Below are 9,660 nucleotides of genomic sequence, written 5' to 3' on the forward strand. Positions count from 1 at the left end.
GGCCTGGGCTGAATTCGAACCCGCCACCTTAGGTGTATGTGGCTGGCGCCTTAGCCACTTGAGCCACAGGCGCTGAGCCAGAAAGGGAGAGTTTAAGAGGAAAATGATCTAACCAGACTTACATTTTAGAAAGAATACTCTGTACCCATTGTAGAAAGTGAAACCGGCTCAGCACCTGTGGCTCAAGTGACTAAGGCACCAGCCACATACACCTGAGCTGGGGGGTTTGAATCCAGCCTGGGCCTGCCAAACAACCAAAAAATGACAGCTGCAACCAAAAAAACGATGGGAAGTGGAGGCAAGAGAATCACTTGAGCCAGGAATTGGGGGTTGCTGTGAGCTGTGATGCCACAGCACCTCTACCCAGGGTGGCAGCTTGAGGCTCTGTCTCAAAAAAAACAAAAAAAAAAATCAAAAAAAGAAAGTGAAACCAGGTAGCAGGCAGTTGCAGTGATGCAAGAGAGAATAGTGGCCTGGGTGGAACTGAGCAGGAGTGCAACAGAGAAAAGTGGGGTATAGTAGGAGCTAGAATTTCTGGGACTTGAAAATTGATTGTCTATGATGAGGACTGCAAATGTTGTAATAAAGAAGAATCGTAAACAAAGCCCCTGTATCTTTGGCTTGGGCAACTTCAGCACACATTTTAACTGTAATTAGAAGAGCACTAGAGATGGGGTTTCTTTATATAAATGGCACTTTAAGCGACATTTATTTATTTATTTATTTATTGAGACAGAGTCTCAAGCTCTTTACCTGGGTAGAGCACTGTGGCATCATAGCTCACAGCAACCTCCAACTTTAAGCAGTCCTCTTGCCTCAGTTTTTCTAATTTTAGTAGAAATGAGGTCTTGCCTTTGCTCAGGCTGGTCCCGAACTCATAAGCTCAAGCGATCCCCACCCCCCACACTCCCACCCACCCCCACCTTAAGCTCCCAGAGTGCTAGGATTACAGGCTGAGCCACCGGCCCGGCCTTGTTTTCTTTTGTTTTGAGACAGAGACTCACGCTGCTGCCCTGGGGTTCAATGCCATGCCATTATCATAATTCATAGCAACCTCAAACTCTTGAGTTGCAGTGATCCTCCTGCCCAGCCTCCCAAGTAGCTGGGACTACATGTGCCCACAACAACGCCCAGCTGATTTTTCTATTTTAGTAGAGATGGAGGTCTCACTCTTTCAGGGTGGTGTCAAACTCCTGAGCTCAAGCAGTCTGCCCGCCTTGGCCATCCAGAGTGTTAGGATTACAGGTATGAGCCACCACAACTGCCAAAAATTTCAATACTATAGGGCCTCTGTAGTTGACCACCACCCAATATTGACCATCTCCTTAATTGACTCAATTTTCCTAGACTGGACAGGCACCACATGTACATATCCGTCCACTAGGCCTAGTTCCTTATGTTGATCACTTCTGAATGTTGACCAATTTGTTATAGGCCATTGGGTGGTCAACTTTTCAGAAGTTCTACTGTATATGATTATGTAGTCCAGGCATAGAGATCTATGCCTATAATCTCAGATACTTGGGAGACTGATGTGAGAGGATTGTTTGATGCTAGGAGTTTGAGACTGTCTAGGTAACATAGTGAGATCTATCTCTAAAAAATTTTATTTTTTTGCCAGGTGAGGTGGCTTGCACCTGTAATCCTAGCACTTAGGAGGCTGAGGCAGGTGGATTGCCTGAGCTCACAAGTTTCAGACCAGCCTGAGCTAGAGCCAGACCTTGTCTCTAAAAAGCAGCCGGGTGTTGTGGTGGGCACCTATAAACCCAGCTACTGGGGAGGCTAAGGCAAGAGGATCACTTGAACCCAAGAGTTTCACACAGCTCACAGCAACCTCCAACTCCTGGGCTTAAGCGATTCTCTTGCCTCAGTAGAGAAGTAGCTGGGACGACAGGCACCTGCCACAATGCCCGGCTATTTTTTGTTGCTGTTGTTTAGCTGGCCTGGACTGGGCTGGAACCTGCCACTTTCAGTGTATGTGGCTGGTGGTGTAACCACTGTGTTACGGGTGCTAAGCTGGGAAAAGACAGTTTTAAAAAGTCTTTGAAAATAGACTCATTAGATAAACTAGGTCTGATGATGTTGGTCATAGTTGAACCTACTAAAACTGGATATTCATATGCAGAAGAATGAATTTAGATTCTTGTCTCAAACCATAAACAATAATCAACTAAAAATGGATTAAAGGCTTAAATGTAAGATTTAAAACTGTAAAATTATTAGAAGAAAATATATAGGAAAGCTCCATGACATTCATCGTGGCAATGATGTTTTTGCCTTTTTATTTTTTTTTGAGAGTCTCACTATGTCACATCGGTAGAATGCCGTGGTGTCACAGCTCACAGCGACCTCAAACTCTTGTGCTTAAATGATTCTCTTGCCCCAGCGTCCCAAGTAGCTAGGGCTACAGGCGCCCGCCACAATGCCTGGCTATTTTTGTTGTTGTTGCAGTTGTCATTAGCAGGCCCAGGCCAGGTTCAAATCCACTTGCCTCCATGTATGTGGCTGGTGCCTTAACCACTGAGCTCCAGGCGCCAAGCTGGCAATGATTTTTTGCATCTGAACCTAAAAGCACAGGAAACAAAAGCAAAAATAGTCAAGTGAGATTACATCAAACTGCAAAGCTTCTGTATAGTCAAAGGAACAATCAACAGAATGAAAAGAGAAACTCCAGAATGGGAGAAAATATTTGCAAGCCACATCTAGTAAGGGGTTACTATCCAAAATATGTAAGGGGCTTAAACTCAATACTAAGAAAACAAATTATCCTAAAACTCGGCAATGGATTGGTAATCCTAGTTACTCATGAGACTGAGGTGGGAAGATTGATCTGAATAGACATTTCTCAAAAGAACACACACAAATGGCCAAGAGGTATATAAAAACATGCTCAACATCACCAGACGCGGGTGGCATGCGCCTGCAGTCCCAGCTACTCAGGAGGCTGAGACAGGAGGATCACTTAAGTCCAGGAGTTCTGGGCTGTGGTGTGCTATGCTGATCAGGTGTCCACACTAAGTTGGGCATCAATATGGTGACCTCCTGGGTGCGGGTGCTGGGGTGGAGGGGAGGACACCAGGTTGCCAAAGGAGGGGTGAACTGGCCCAGGTTGGAAACAGAGCAGGTCAAAACTCCCATGCTGATCAGTAGTGAGATTGCACCTGTGAATAGCCACTGTACTCCAGCCTGGGCAACATAGCGAGACTCTGTCTCTAAAAAAAAAAAAAAAAATTGCTCAACATCATAAAAGAGAATGCAAATTAAAACCACAATGAGATATCACCTCTCTTGTTAGAATGGTTATTGTCAAAAAGATGAAAGATAGGGCAGCACCTGTGGTTCAGAGGAGTAGGGCACTGACCCCATATGCGGAGGTGGCGGGTTCAAACCCAGCCCTGTCCAAAAACTGAAAAAAAAAAAAGATGAAAGATAACAAGTGTTAGAGAGGATGTGGAGAGAGAGGAACCCTTGCATACTGTGTGTGCGGGTGTAAATTAGCAGAGTAATTATGGAAAACAGTATGAAGGGTCCTCAAAAATTTAAAAATAGAGCCACCATAATTGAATTTGTTGAGTCAAAGTTACTGCTATATACTCAAGTGAAGATGGGCTAAAAGGCATTTAGATACATGATTCTGGTGCCACCTGGAAAGATCTAAATTGTAGTTCCAGATTTTGGAGTCATTTTCATACAGATGGTGATTAAAAGTCATTAGAAATAATGAGATTATTCAGGGAGTTGGAGAGTAAGAAGAGTCTGATGAAAGAATCAGGGAAGCATCAACATTTAAGGGAGAAGAACTTGCAAAAAACCCCCAAATATCAGCAAGAAACGAAATAAAACCATATGGTAGATGTCAACAGAAGAGTGTGATGGTTAATTTCAGGTGTCAACCTGACTAGATTAATGTTGTCTTTTTTTTTTTTTTTTGGAGACAGGGTCTTAAGCTGTTGCCCTCGATAGAGTGCCATGGAGTCACAGCTCACACTGACCTCAAACTCACACCAACCTCAAACTCTTGGGCTTGAGCCATTCTCATGTCTCAGCCTCCCAAGTAGCTGGGACTACAGGCACCCACCACAACACTGGCTATTTTTTTTGTTGTTGTTGTTGCAGTTGTCATTGTTGTCTAGTTGGCCTGGGCCGGGTTTGAACCCACCAGCCTTGATGTATGTGACTGGCACCCTACTCAATGAGCTACAGGTGCTGCCAGATTAATGGGGTCTAATCTTTGTCTGTGAGGGTGTTTCCAGAAGAGATTGGCATTTGAATAAGTAGGCTGAGTAAGGAAGATCCACTCCTCACCAAATATGGGTGGGCACCATCCAATCTGTTCTGGGCCTGGATAGCACTAAGAAAGCATAGAAGGCCAAGCATGGTGGCTCATGCCTGTAATCCTAGCACTTTGGGAGGCTAAGGTGGGTGGATTGCTTGAGCTGAGGTGTTCAAGACAGGCCTGAGCAGACCCCATCTTTACTAAAGAGTGAGACCCCATCTTTACTAAAAATAGAAACAAAATCTAGTTGGGTGTTGTGGTGGATACCTGCAGTCCCAGCTATTGGGGAGGAGGACTGCTTGAGCCCAGGAGTTTGACATTGCTGTGAGCTAGGATGCCACCACAGCACTTAACCCCAAGGTGACAGAGTGAGAGCAGAAGAAAGGCAAATTTGCCCTCTCTGTTTGCTGGAGTTGGACATCCATCCTCTTTTGCTATTGGACATCAGAACTGCAGGTTCCTTGACTTTTGGACTCAAAGTCATGGACCAGAGGCCCCTTAGGATCTTGGGCCTTTGCAATAAGACTGAGTCTCAGACTAAGAGTTACATCACTGGTTGAGCCACCCTTTCTACTTCCTTCGTGGGACTTCTCAGCCTCCAAGATTTTGTGAGCATCTCCCCTAATCCTCATCTATCTCCCTTTTTGGATATATCCTATTGGTTCTCTTTCTCTGGAGAACACTAACTAATACAAAGAGATAGCTTGACAGTGTGAATTTTTTTTATTTTTGAGGGGATAAGTACAAAATCCTCTACTCGTCATGGGAATGTGAAGATTAGTAGTGATCTGTTTTTTGGGGGATGGGGACAGAGTCTCACTCTGGCACCCTGACTGGAGTGCCATGGCATTATAGCTCACAGCAACCTCAAGTTCTTGGGCTCAAGTAATGCCCCTCTCACCTTAGTTTTTCTATTTTTAGTAGAGATGGGGGTCTTGCTATTGCTCAGGCTGTTCTGGAACTCCTGAGCTCAAGCAATCTGCCCACCTCGGCAGTAGTGATCTTAATAAGAGTTTCAGGGGAGTGGGGAAGAGGGAAGTCAGAGTGCAGCAAGTTCAAGAGTGACTAATAAGAGGAATAAACTTGTGTTGGTGTATTGCAATCAGTGGTGATAGAATGAACTTGTGGTTTTTGGCATATGTACAGAAAGACAGAAATAATCATAAATGTGTGTGTGTGTGTGTGTGCATTAGCATATACACATACAGTTCATTAGCTCTGTTCTCTAAGAGGGCCTCAGAGCAGTGATACCCCTATAGCAATGAGCCTATCTGGTGCTTTAATCTTGATTCCTCAATATTATCCTTTAATGAAAGGAACCTCATGGCTGGGTGAGGTGGTGCATGCCTACAGTCTCAGCTACTCAGGAGGCTGAGGTGGGAAGATTGTCTAAGGTCAGGAGTTGCAGGAGGCAGTGAGCTATGAGTGAGCCACTGTACTCAAGTACTCGAGCCTGGGACAGCGTCAAACTCTGTCTTAAAAAAAAAATATATATATATATATGTGTGTGTGTGTGTGTGTGTGTGTGTGTGTGTCAGTGCCCGTAGCTCATGGGTTAGAGTGCCAGCCACTTACACCATGGCAGGTGGGTTTGAACCTGGCCTGGGCCTGCTAAACAACAATGACAGCTGCAACAACAAAAAAAATAGCTGGGTGTTGTGGCAGGTGCCTGTAGTCCCAGCTACTTGGGAGGCTCAGGCAAGAGAATTGCTTAAACCCAAGAGTTTGAGATTGCTGTGAGCTGTGATGCCACAGTACTCTATCGTGGGTAACATAGTGAGACTATGTCTCAAAAAAAAAAAAAAAAAGATGTAGAATGAAAGAATATACAATCTCCATCAGATCTCCAGGCCCTAATGGATGGTAAAATCAGTGGTCCAAAATTTGAGGAGAAACGGGATCTATTTCTATATTCTTTCAGTATCTCTTCTAAGATATTTATTAATACAAAGGTTAAAAACAGTAACTTTATTCCTGGTACACACCAGCTTAACCAAATGATCAAATTATATCTACAATTAATAAGATATATCAATATCAGGTACCTGTCTAAAAAAACCCCAAATTTTATATATATATATATGAAGGCTCCACGGCCGTAGTGCACTGAGCACACAAAACACAGCTATCATTTCTGTGGTAATTTTGCCCCATGGCTTCAATATAATTATGAAAAATACCAAAGAAGCAAAATTGAGAGACATTTTACAAAACAACTACAATAGTGTCAAGGTCATGAAAGACAAGGAAAGACTGAGAAACTGTCATAGCCCAGAGGAGACTAAAGAAACATTATAAGCCAGGGAGAAAAGTCATATAGTTTTAAAAATTTTTCTTTTTTTGGAAATAGTGTCTCACTCTGTCCCCCAAGATGCTAGAGTGCAGCGGTCTCATCATAGCTCAATGTAACCTCAAAGTCCTGTCTCAAGTGATCCTCCCACCTTGGCCTCCCAAAGTGCTGGGATTACAGGCATGAGTCACTGCACCCAGCCAAGTCATGTATTTTTAATTCCCTGACATTGGATGGAACAGAAAGAAAACAATAGTTTGAAAAATAGAAAACTAGAAAAAAATAGAAAAATTTTGCTGGAGTGCTTCTTTTTTTTTTTTTTCCCCCTCCCCACTCAGCTAGTTTGAGAATTATAGAGGCAATGTGGGGGCAAAAGGGTATGTTGGGTTGGAGAAAGGGAAAATTGAACTGCAGCTAAATATTAAATAAATTGAATATTTAGAGTATTCAAGGGTTGTAGTACTTTGGATAAGCCCTCATGGTTTAGATGTTGAACCTCAAACAAAATTTGTTTTCTAGGTCAGTAACATGGTCAAATCAGTTAAATGAATAAGTTAAATGAATCCATCAATTCCCATGCCAACCAGTCTCTTGTGAGGATAACATATAAGCCAGAATGCTAATTTGCTAATTCACAATGAGGAATGCAACCAGACAACAGATTGTATATTCAGATTGTATATTTTATCAGCTGCTTAAGATACTATTTCCTGGTAGGAACATCTACATGGGAAGCCTAGTTAAAATCAGAGTTTCTGGTATACAAAAATCTGGAGCAAGTGTTATCAAATTATGAGAACCAAACACAGTTATTTCAGTAGTAAGGACAAAATTGCTAAGAGAGGATTGCTTTTTTCCTACCAATATTTCCTTTCCCGTGGATTGAGCTGGAGTGGTGTGTGACGTTTAGTTTCTTGCTATTCCTTTACTCATTCTAACACGAGGGAGAGAGTGACTTACCCGATTGGCAAAGTCGGGAAGAACGACTCGGTCAAGCTTGCCTCATTTCCTCCCTTTTCTCTTTCTTCCACGAGGATTTAAATCTTACTTGGCCCAGCTGCTGCCCAGGGCCAGCTCCTTCACCATGAATAGAAGGCTCATTGTCTAGAGTCCATGATACTTTGAGGGACCCATAAAAGTGTTATTATGATGTTTTTAGATTGGGGGTCTTGGGTGGCACCTGTGGCTCAAGGAGTAGGGCACCAGCCCCATATACTGGAAGTGGTGAGTTCAAGCTTGGCCCTGGCCAAAAACTGCAAAAAAAAAAAAAAAAAAAAAAATAGATTGGGGGTCTTGCTGTATTGTCCAGGCTGAATGAACCAAGAATTCCTGGCTTCAAGTGGTCCACATGCTTCAGACTCCTAAGTAGATGGGACTATAGTCACATGACACCATAGCCAGCTAAATTTTTGATTTTTTGTAGAGATAGGGTCTTGCTCTGTTGCCCAAGTTGGTCTCCAACACCTGGCTTCAAGCAATTCTCCTACCTCAGCCTCCAAAGGGCTCCAGGGGGAGGGTCACATGAGGCCAGGTTTTTGAGACTGGCCTGAGTGAGCTACATAGTGAGATACTATCTCTGCAAAAAATAATTTAAAAGAAAATAGAAAATCTTTTTTTAGAAAGATTTAGAAAATCTTTAGAGACTGAGTCTCACTTTCTCACTTTGTCACCCTCGGCAGAGTGCTGTGGCGTCACAGCTCACAGCAACCTCCAGCTCTTGGGCTTAGGCAATTCTCTTGCCTCAGCCTCCCCAGGAGCTGGGACAACACTGGGACAACAGGTGCCCACCACAACGCCTGGCTATTTTTTTGTTGCAGTTTGGCTGGGGGTGGGTTTGAACCCATCACCCTTGGTATATGGGATCAGCACCCTACTCACTGAGCCACAGGTGCCACCCAGAAAATCTTTTTTTAATGGAAGAAGGGGCTCACAAAAAAGGCCAAAGGGCCTTTAGCCCCATGAAAGCCATAACGTGATCCTGAGCTGCCTCTCTCATTCTGGGGTTCAGGTGATGGGTCAGTGGGTTCTCATAGCTTGCAGTCTCCAGTTAGTCCTTGTCAGTGGAAGGTGTTATTTGACCTCTGATTTTCCTTATGCTTGCCCTTTATTCTCAACTTGAGCAGAGAAGAGAAATGCTCATTTAGGAATATATATTTACTGAATTAAACTGAAGGAGACTGGAGAATTTGTATACAGAGCAGGTGCTTGGTCAGGATACCCTAATCAATCCTGGGTAACTTCTGCTGAAATATTGTTATTTAACTTCGTTTTTCTATTCTCGATGCAAATGAAATCCTATATTTTGGAATTAGATAAAAGAAAAATGTAGAAAGTCATTGACATCATCCTAGAAATCATGACTAATTTCTGATTTGGAACAAGGTTTTTCTTTTTTCAATAATCCATCAACACAAACAGAAATTTCTATACCCTACCATGAACAAATATCCAGTGTGGGATATATTCTCAAAAGGTTATATACATTTATATGGGATCAGAAGCCTGTTTTATATATCTTAAAAAGTCACTTAGAAAAAAACATAAAAAGTCACTCAGGTTAGGTGATATTATTACATTCAGAGAGCAAGTTAGAATTATAAATAATACTTTTCTAGAAAAATCAGCATATTCTTTTCTTTTTTCCCCCTCACCTAGTTTACCTAATTAAAAACCCTGGATATTTGATTTTTGGCTTTAAGGAAAAGTTTTGGTTTTCAAAATAACTGAAGTCTTATCTAACTTTAATTTTTAAATTTTCTGATAGGTTTGGCACCTGTAGCACAGTGGTTACAGCACCGGCCACATGCATGGAGGGTGGCGGGTTCGAATCTGGCCTGGGCCAGCTAAACAACAATGACAACTGCAACAAAAACATAAATAGCCAGGCGTTGTGGTGGGTGCCTGTAGTCCCAGCTATGTGGGGGCTTCAGCAAGAGAATCACTTAAACCTGAGTTTAAGGGTGCTGTAAGCTGTGATGCCACGGCACTCTACCAAGGGTGACATAGTGAGACACTGTCTCAAAAAAATAAAAAAATAAAAATAAAATAAAATAAAATAAAATAATCTGATAGGCTCGGCGCCTATAGCTCAACC

The sequence above is a fragment of the Otolemur garnettii genome, unplaced genomic scaffold (assembly GCF_000181295.1).
Source record: "Otolemur garnettii isolate 467f Iridium unplaced genomic scaffold, OtoGar3 scaffold00181, whole genome shotgun sequence".
Lineage (NCBI taxonomy): Eukaryota > Metazoa > Chordata > Mammalia > Primates > Galagidae > Otolemur > Otolemur garnettii.